A 7,678-nucleotide genomic window follows, 5' to 3' on the forward strand; every position below is an offset into this window, starting at 1 on the left:
AATATTTCTTATTTTTGGTTTAATGTGTCTTAAAGAGTTCCATCTTGAAGTTCTACATTGACAGTGTGTATGTTTATGTGTGTGTATATCCATAAAGATGGATACTTGTAGATGCTTTATGCTTTTATTAATGGAAAAAATGCTCATTAGAGGACATAAGCTTTTGAAGTTTTAATTCTGAGCAGAGAAGAAATATTTTGCTTCCTCATACAAAATTTCTTTAATTCAAGAGCTCCCTGAATATGTACTTCTTTCAGTTTACTATTAAACAATGCAGAGAGTAATTTACTCTTGGCCATGTAAGAAAATGTGCATGTAGCACATTTATTATATTAATAGAATGATATAATTCTATTAAATATTGAAAGCAGGAGAAATCTAAATTCTTTAATGGTGTAAAATATTTATGGAAGTCATAAGTGGTAATACAAGGCAATGATATAAAACAATTTACTTCATAGTATCGGTAACCATTTGGTTTGAAAAAGTCATTAACAATTCATATTCTTCATCAGATATTTTGTTATTTACCAGCAGAATTTGGAGGAAATTAATATCAATGGATTATAAAATTTTAAAAGTGTAAACTGTTTTGTTTTACATATGGAAAGAATGAGGTTCAGATAAGTTAATGCCTTCACTGAGATCACAGAGCTTGGATTAGTGACAAAACTAAAATTGAACATTTCTTGGTTCTCAGATCTGATGTTATGAATAATAATGCAAACTACATTTTTATATTGCTTTAGAGCTTAAAAAGTAGTTATAGATGCATTATCTTGTCTGATTCTCAAAATCATCTTTGAGATCAGGTAAATATCATCACTAATTTACAGGTGAGAAAATAAGAGTAGGGTGAGATGAAGTGGGGTAGGGCTCAGAGAGATTAAGTAAACTTCTAATGTCAAACAGTTCTGAGTGTCAGAGCTCGGAACTGGATTCAACTCTTCTGATTCTAAATTGTATACTGAATCAAAATATACTGCACAGGAATCTGAAGCATCAAGTTGGTAACACATCTTAGCTTTTTATTCTATTTTATCTTCTCCTTTTTTAGAAATAGCTCATTAATATATGAGGGAATATTTTGAGGAAGTTGAGTGGATAATTTAAAATACTCCCTAAGTCATTTTTCCAATGTTTCAAAATAACTTTGAACTTTGATTCATGTGTCATCTTTTTTTTCTACTAAGTCAACACAGTTTATTACTGAACTGCACTTTCACCTGCACACAGACTATTTCAAAGAGCTGGAACAAGTGGTGGGGGCAGGTCCCCCTCAAGAGCCAAAACCCCTGGGACAGCTTCCCTGGATCAGGGCAGGGAAGGGAGTATTAGGCCACCAATATCTGGGTACCAGCTCTCCACATGAATGCACACAGCAAACCAGCAGCTCCTCCTCACACATAAATACGGACATGGTTAACAAAAATAGTATATCATCTTCACAAGGAATAAAAACTAGTCTGGAATGTGTACAGCAGAGATTCTGGGGTGGCCAGTGCTGTGCTGGGACCCCCAGAGATCAGACAGGCCAAGGGTGGTGCAGAGGAGAGAGGGAGGCCTGAAAGACTCCTGGCCAGGCCAAGACAAAGATGCCACAGGCTGATCTTGCAGGAAGTGAGGCAGCTGAGGACATAAACAGCTCTGGCACACCTATCTTGGGACCAGTTGGTCCCTCAGTCATGGTCATGGGAGCCAGGGGATGGGGCGAAGGGACTAGGGTGGTGCTAAACTGCAAGAGTCACCCTAGCTTTAACATGGAGTACTTCTTGCAGTTATAACCTCCTCCCTCTTAGGTGGAACTGGCTTCTAGCCAGAGGCCTCTGGAGAACATTCAGACTAGGAGTGGGGACTTTGGCCAGGCCAGAGGTGGAGAGGAAATCCTGATCCTTGCTTCTTTATCCCAAGCAGCCTGAGTTACTAATTAGTCAAAAGTGGCCTCTAAATGGCTCTTAGGGGTACAGATGGAAGGAATAGTTGCCCAGGTCCAGAGGCAGATGGGAAATGATTAACTCTGAGGCCACATACATCAAAACAAAAGCAATCCAGTCTTTCTGGAGAAGATGGCCAAAAAACTTTCTAGCTCCTTACCAGGAAAGCAGTCTCAGAGGTGAAGGGATAGTGAGGGTTCTACTAATTAGGTAGGGCCCTCCTGCCCCCAAGCACCACCCACTCCCTGCCAGCCTTCATTGGACAGATTTTAGGGAAATTTTGTGAATTTTGAGGCCAAAAAAACTAAGGTATGTGAGAAGGTGGCTCTTACAGAAACCTGGTAGATTCTAGAAAACTAATTGAAGGGGACCAGTTCTTGGCCCAACTCAGTGATGAATGGATGGGCATGGGCTTAATGTAGTGGTTCTCCTGGTGGCAATGGTGGCTGGATGGAGGGATGTAGTGGGGTGGGATTGGGTGGGAGGGAAGGTGAATGGGTGGTCAGTGTCTGGTTATTTCTGACTGAAGAGTGAGCCCAGCAGAACCACAGTGGCCACAGTTATACTGGTCAGGAAAGAGGGGTTGAAGTGCTCCTGGTCCTTCCAGTTCTCAGTCACTGCATTATTCCCTTAGAGTTCCACAAAAGTGTCCCAGTCGCTGTTCTCCTAGATCCAAGGCTGTAGGTGGTTATTCAGGTAAGTGGCCATTCGACTTGTGATCTGACTCACCAATACTTGTACTTTGTGTCCATACTTTCCATGCATAGTTCCCTGCTGAAGGAGAAAAAGGCCACAATGTGACCCCAGTTTACTCCATCCCGGAAGAATTCCTTCACTACCCGTTCAAAGCTCTTATATATTGTCCCCGGGGGTGATGTAGAGCCAGGACGTCAGGTCACTGAATGCCCTCAGGTACCGCAGTTCAAACTTGTCACTTGCCTCCCTCAGTGCTTGCTTCACTGCTGCCATGGGGATCACCTCCCGGGCATCCAAACTGCTGCTGTGACCCTGGCTCCATTCACCGCAGGGGCTGTTCGCCAGATGCCATGATGCATTACCATTGATGGCACTGGGTGTCTCCACCTGTGATTCAGTTACTTCTGGGGCTTCGGTCTTGTTCTCTTCCACTAAACTGCCTCCAGCTGTATCCTTTTTGGGAAAGCTTGTAGGAAAGAAAGTCAACCACCCGCTCCAAGTAGCTCTGAGACATTTTAATAATAATGTGTCATCTTAATTACAGTGAATAAGTTTCTTATAATGGTATATACTGGCTTACCCAAAACAGGATGTTGAACTTGTGATGAAAGGAACAAGCTCTCAGTCTTAGCACCATCTTCTTGGAAACCTCTGAACCATGAGAGCCAAGTGGAGGAAGAAGCGAATGCACAGGCTGAAGCACAAAAGAAGAAAGATGAGGCTGAGGTCCAATTAAACTAGCTTGGCACTGTGGAGGTAAAAGGAGTAGAAATAAGGAACATCAGAGGCCAGGGACGTTGGGACAAGTTGTTGGACTGCCTGCTACTGTCCAGATTTTGTCTCAGTGGATACAGAACTTATATTGCCATTCGGTCACCAAGACCACCACCTTGCTCATAACAGCCCCTGTTGATCCTTTGCCCGGGAAATTGGGCACTCTGGACTAATAAGTTTCTCAATTGTGGCCAGTGTAACACATGTACAATAAATCATCCCTTCTGTTATTTTAGCTGAAGAACCAAAAAAAGAAAAGAAAAGAAAAAACAAAGGCCACTGGGCATTTGGGCATTTCCACCCCTGGAAGTGGATTCAAATCTTGAAGAATTTGTCAGGTACCTAGTCTTAAGGATTCTTTAAGGCTATAGAAACTGAGTGAGATGTGGTTGCTGCTCTTTGGGCTGTCCAAATCAATAGGCTTTATTTAAAAATTACACAAAATCCAAGCTCTAAAGTAGTGACATTTATAATTCACAGAAAATAAAACTGGTAAGACTGGAGTAGCCAGATAACGTCTCTATACACTGAGAGCAGAAGTACAAAGTAGTGGTTAAAAGCATAAACTCTGGATCTAGACTGCCTAAATTTAAGTCCCAGTTCCATTATTTACTGTGTGACTTTGAGATAATTACTGTAACTTTTTTATACTGCAGCGTCCTCACCATTAAAATGAAGATAACAATGTTACCTGTATCATAATTGGTAGAGTTAAATGAATTAATATAATTATAAGTATTAGAACAATTCCAGGCACCGAATGCTTTATACATGAATAAAATAATTAATAACCTGGATTTGTGGGAGGGGTAGACTACATGAGAAAGGTGGAATCTCATGAGATAAAATGGGAAGCTGTTACAGTAATCCAGGCTATGATGATACAGGATGAGGGGACTTTAACAGATATAAAATTGAAAGTAAGAAGGGATGTTTTGATGATGGATTGGAGATAATGTAGGGGAGAGAGAGCCTTAAATCTACTGCAGTTCTGGATTTATCCTTATATTAACTCTTAGGAGGTTAAGTCAATTTTGGACTTTTGAAATCACTTAGGGCTCTCTGACTTTGTACTGAAATAGACCTGCAAACTTTTTTTGTAAGAGATCTTTTGGACCAGATAAAAACATAATAATGTGTGAAGCATATTTTAATCTCTTGAGGTCCATCACAGGGCAATTATTCACCATGGGAGTTGACTAAGTACCTTGAACAGGCAATTCACAATTTGAGAAAAAAACAGACATTGGAATTAGACTTCTTAGTAATAAATTACATACTTGGTGAGGTCTTCAAAGGAATGATCCAAGAATGAACTAGTTGTATTACAGGTGGACAATTTCATTATTTTAAGTTTCATGACACTGATGCCTTTTAAAGAAAACAATTTGTTCATGAAATATTTCTTGACATCTTGAGCAACCAAGTTTTTCCTAATATATATCACATTATATTAGATATTAGATATATGTATATATAACATATATTATATATTCTATCTATCTATCTATTGAAAAAGATATAGTAAGTATTGTGAGGAACAACCATGGAGTGCTATGGGGAAATAAAACAGAGGTATCTTATTTTATCTTCTAATATGATCTTTAATACATAATATATATATATATAAGAAAAAACCTTGATATATATATATATATATATATATATATATATATATATATATATATATATAGCTGTTGTTTCTCATCTGAAATCTGTGCAGTGAATGATATGGTACTATGGATGTTTGGTTAAGCAAATTCTTGTGGGATTATTACAGATTGACTTTGAGAGTTATGTTCTCATGAGTTCAGAGTTCAGAAGAGATAACAGACATTTATATAATGCAGTGGGCAATTATCCTATCACTCTTCTTCGCATGCATGTACACACATGCACACACACACACACACACACACATTCTTCTTGTTGTTTTTACCTTCAAGTGGAAGGAAGAAGAGACAAGATGAAAGTGAAGCTGGGCACAGTGGCACACACCTGTAATCCCAGCAATTGAGGAGGCTGAGAAAGGAAGATTGCAAGTTTGAGACTAGCCTCAGCAACTTGGCAAGACCCTGTCAACAAAATAAAAAATAAAAAAGGCAGGGGATGTGGCTTAGTGGTAAAGTGATCCTGGATTAGAGCCCCAGTACAAAAATAAATAAATAAATAAAAGATTAAAATAATGTATTCTTGCTTTCACCTTCATATTTTGCCTTGCTATTCAGTTTGTCACTTCTAAAGGAAAGATACAAATTTCCACATCAAAACAAAATAAAAAATCAAATTAGATACCTGTGTTATATTCACAAGTGCATTCCATGGTTCCTATTCATAGGATTTATGATGTCTCTGTTCACTCAATAAGTAGAAGGATATAATTTGCCTATGCTGCTAGCTCCATAAGGGAGTTACTGCGTTGATTTTGTGCACCAGTGTATCCCCAGTGCATAAATATATGTCTGGCACATGCTGCATTGTCCCCATGTAGTCATAAATGACCCAGTTTCTTTCCTGTCTTCTTCTTACCTGCAGTTCTCAGAATAATTTATAGAATGTACTTGGAACACAATATCCTGAGACAGGGAGGAACTTCCTGAAACAATCAGCCTTGTTCCTGCCCCTTGTAGGGAAATTAACATCTAGAGTTAGGAAGATATTGTCATGGCCAGGTCAGGTTTTTTTCTCCTCTCCCCTGGAAGCAGTAAGACCTTCACAGCTTTGCACACCAAATCATTACAGATTGACTTTTTTTATACCCTGAGGTATAAAACCCATGGAAGGCTGCCTTTCATGGTTCCTCAGTTGTCATTCAAGAGGAGCATGACAATCAAGACACCATCAAATAAGTATTCTTGAGCCTCAGGGAACTGGCTCATAATGCATCTTATACTTTTCCAGTCCCTGGCTGCCTATCCACAGATTATAAATCCACTTAATATTACTTGTTGCATGTGAGTATGTTCTGTCTCTACCAAATTCAGGCAATTGGTAAAAGTGTAGCCCAAAATGCAGTAGGTAGAAATATTTGGATTCTTGTTCCTGATGGTGATTATTTTTGCTATCCTGCACAGTGGGAGTTCTCTCTTGGGGCAGTAATTAGTGGACATTCTTTACTTCACACAGTGCTAAGTACACATTTGTCTGATGAATGAATTAATGAAGCACCTAGTTCCATGCTAGATACTTGACATGTAATGTACATTTATTCTTTAACAACAGTTCGGTGAGGAAGGTATTATTACTAGCACCTTTTTAAAAATGAGGAAACTGAACTTCAGAGACACTGAAAAATGTATCTAACATCAGAATCCTTAAGTGACAGTTCCCAAATTCAAACTTAGGTCTGTTGAACTTCAAAGCTAGTGCTCTTCACTCTATCTCATTGTTTCAGTATATGCTTAATGTGATTTCTCTGTGATGTAAAAGATGTACTCTGAGGTCATATTGAAAAGTAACAGAAGAAACAAATAAAACAAATGTACAAAGATAAATAGGTCTACATCAATCCCTAATACCTAAACATCACAGATAAAGTTGGATTGCAAAATGTATTTAAGTACAACTTTCAGAATGTTTTTATAAATCATGGAGTTACTATTATAGACCTTGACTTTTAAAAACAATTATTTTTCATAATATTTAAAACTTCAAATGTAATATACAATCCTATTTTTAGAAATACATAATTTTAAAAATCATTTATCCTCCTCCCAGTCCTATTATCCAGTGGTAACTAGATTTAACAGTTTGCTTTGTTGTGTACATGTCTTTTGTTTTTTGTTTCTGAAAAATTTCCTACAATTTCCATTAAAATTATGAAACAGTAGTTGGCAGTTATTAAGAAAGTCAAGCCAGAAGTAGATAAATATTTTCTATTTACTATGTATGTTTTGAAGGCATGAAACTTTTTGAAACCACTGATATGCAGGTTCAAAGGGCCATGCAGAGTTCATTGGTTCTTACTTTAGGAAACTCCTTTCCTATTATATTTTTCTTCTTTTCTTTTCTCTTTCTTTCCTTCCTTCCTTCCTTGCTCTCTCTTTTTCTTCCAACATTGAGTGCTTGTCATATGTGAGACACTGGGGATATAATTGTGAGCAAGGAAAACATAGTCCCAGATTTCATTGCAAGTTAGAGGGGAAATATAAACATACAATTTTAACTCAGTTTGATGAGCCATATGACAGAATGTGGTTCTTAAACTTTAAGGTGTGATCAGAATCATTTGGGATGCTTGTTACATTTGTAGACTGGCCTTACACCATACTTAC

General features: G+C 38.1%; 1 pseudogene across 1 annotated transcript; it reads right to left on the reverse strand.

The window, feature by feature from the left end:
* Window positions 1-397: 397 nt before the first annotated feature.
* On the reverse strand, window positions 398-3,217 carry LOC306650786 (bcl-2-like protein 1; annotated as a pseudogene). Its single transcript has one exon. The product of its transcript is annotated as a bcl-2-like protein 1 (transcript).
* Between the last annotated feature and the right edge of the window lie 4,461 nt (window positions 3,218-7,678).

Source organism: Sciurus vulgaris, assembly GCF_902686455.1.
Source record: "Sciurus vulgaris genome assembly, chromosome: X".
NCBI lineage: Eukaryota > Metazoa > Chordata > Mammalia > Rodentia > Sciuridae > Sciurus > Sciurus vulgaris.